This window comes from Chelonia mydas, chromosome 5, assembly GCF_015237465.2.
Source record: "Chelonia mydas isolate rCheMyd1 chromosome 5, rCheMyd1.pri.v2, whole genome shotgun sequence".
In the NCBI taxonomy this organism is placed as follows: Eukaryota; Metazoa; Chordata; order Testudines; family Cheloniidae; genus Chelonia; species Chelonia mydas.
The window spans coordinates 115,883,886-115,886,598 of NC_051245.2; the positions used below are offsets into that span (position 1 = coordinate 115,883,886).

General features: G+C 43.9%; 1 long non-coding RNA gene across 1 annotated transcript; it reads right to left on the reverse strand.

Annotated features, from left to right (window-relative positions):
- Positions 1-284: 284 nt before the first annotated feature.
- LOC122465868 lies at positions 285-1,915 on the reverse strand. Its single transcript, XR_006290988.1, has 2 exons — positions 1,406-1,915; positions 285-648 (listed from the first exon to the last, which is right to left on the reverse strand). It is a non-coding gene; the product is annotated as an uncharacterized LOC122465868 (long non-coding RNA).
- Between the last annotated feature and the right edge of the window lie 798 nt (positions 1,916-2,713).

Consider the following 2,713-nt stretch of genomic DNA (forward strand, 5'->3'; position numbering starts at 1 on the left):
ACAAAGTGAGAGATGAAGATCTACTCTCCTTCCCAGTCAGCCCCCAACTGAGCAGTGTGCCCCACCTCTAGCACCTCCCTCCAAGCCTGACACCTACTGCAGGCGTAGGAGGGCAGGGCTGATTGACCCCACAGCCACTCGTTAACCCCATCCTGGCAAGTGTAAGGTTTGCATACCCCATCATATCCAGCAGTATGGATAGTTTGGAGAAGCTGTGTAGCTAGACATTAAGGTGCTCCCCTCTCTGACCAGTTTACAACTCAGACACAACTATCAATAATAGATTAGTTAATAACACATTAATACAGATGACTTTATTTGGGATCTTAAGCTGGCTCAAGACTAAGTTCCTTTCCCCAACAGGAAAGGGATAACTGAGACCCACAAAATATATCATTAATATTGTTTTCCCCATCCTTAGCTATATTTCAGCTGATTAATTACAGGATTAACCCATAAACCAAGGCTGCTCAGATAGACAACACACAGTATTGTTCCTCAGGGCAACCTTTGAATACGTAATTTGTTTATCATTAGAGTTGCATGAAAAATCCTCACCGCTAGCAAAAGAAGCAGAAAATCGGGTGTTCGCATCTTCATGGAGAAAAAAAAAAAAATGCCTGGCTTCTTTCAGGATTTTCTTCACTTCTATGCCAAAAAAAAAAAAAGGGGGGAGAATTTATGAATATATACAATCTCCCCATGGTAAGGCCTGCTTTTTGTTTCTGCGAATTCTCCCTTTCTGTATTCATGCACCAGAAAGCCATTATTTTTGTCCCTACAATGAGGCAGACTGGATTTGCAAAACTTTCCCAGTTACTGAGGACTTGTCTATAATGGGCTAATGCATCATGTTAAAAACATGCCTGTTAAATCATTTTTATAACATGATGCATTTCCCTGGAATAGACAACTCCGTAGTATGGAAGATGTTTTTTTACAAATCCAGTCTCCCTCACCTTCCCAGCTAAGCAGGTTAACTAGCCTGTTTTCCAATACAGGACCTTTTTCTAGAACAGAAAAGGCAGAAGCAATAATCTTCTTTGTGGTAGAGAAGTAGGAAGGGAGGAAATTATGTCTGGTGATAAATAAATCTCTAGAGTCAGAGATTAGATTCATAAATATTAAACACAGAGTAGACCATCTAGTCTGACCTCCTGCATGACAGAGGCCATAGAACCGTACCCAGTAATTTCTGCATTACGCCTGTATCTTCTGTTGGAGGTGTAGAATATTGCCATGTGATTGCTGCCCCCATGCACCTCCTCCTGCAGGATACAGTGCAGTAGCCCCTCTGCCTCAGTTTCCCCCAACAGGATTTCCAGCACACTTTGGTAGCTTATAGCTCAACCCTCTGGCCATGTTCCTACAAAAGTTCAACACCCCTCCCCACCCCAGTACACACCTTCCAAGACAGCAGAATCCAGAGTCACAAGTCCAAAACAAAGGGATCTTTATCCCACCTGGGCTTAGATCACAGCCCCTCTGAGTTATTCATCTGTTCACCCTCTGGGCTCAGTGTTCAGACCCAGCATTTCCCTTCAGGCAAGGCACCCTACTGTGGCCTGACTTAACAACTGTTGCCAGGTCCCTGATAAACACAAATAGTCAAACATCAGCCTCCCCTCCCGGGAGCCTCAGATGAGCCATTGTCCTACTCAGTTCCTAGCTCTAGCCACACTTTTCATCTCAAGTGAGAGTAGATGGCCTGTCTCTGGGCTACATGGTCCTTACACTCATTACTTCAAGGGATTTCACCCCACCTTCCTCAGTAGCTGGTGGAGAACACAAGCCCTCTCTCTACTCTGGATTCCTGCCTAGGTATCCTGTGGCTGACAGCTAAGGTCTACTTCCTCACAAGCTTCACTGGACTGCTTCTGATCTTTTCTATCCATCTCTATGAGTAACTGCTGACTCTTTCCCTGCAACCACTTTCTTCTGCCAACTTCCTGGCTTTATAATTGCCACCCAGCCCCTCCCCAGCTGGGCATCATTATCAATTAGGCTTAGCTTTCTCTCTCTCAGGTGCTACCAGGTATATTAATTGGTCTCTCAGGCCCACATTAAACCTTCAGGGCTTGCATGGACTACATATCCCATCACAATTGGATATGTCCACACTTCAAGCTGAAGGTGTAATTTCTAACTCAGGTCAATGTATTCATGCTAGCTTTGATCAAGCTAGCACACTAAAAATAGAAGCATTGAGTACAATCCTACCCAGGACATTAGGCACTTCCTTGGGAAGCTAACTGTCCCATTGCCTGTGCCAGTATGGTTACACTGGTTTCTAACACACTAGCTCAATCAAAGCTCAGAGTGTAGGAGTATCCTTACAATCCTGACACCCATGACAGGTGTAATGGGCAGGGCTGATTGTGCTCATCAGTTCTTTTGCCTTTCCAGCTCATATGGGGTATGTATATCCCATCACATGTATCTTTTAGGAGAAAAATCCAGTCTCGATTAACAGACTGCACATGATGGACAATCCACTACGTCCCTTGGTAAACTGTTCCAATGATCAATTAGCTTCACTGTTTAAAAATTGTGCCTTATTTCTAGTCTGAATTTCTCTAGCTTCAGCTTCTAACCACTGAGTTTCATTATGCCTTTTTCTTCTAGATAAAAGAGCCATCTACTCTGAGGAATTTCTTCCCCATGCAAGCCTTGGTAGACAGTGATCAAGTCTCCTTTTAACTTTCTCTTGGAT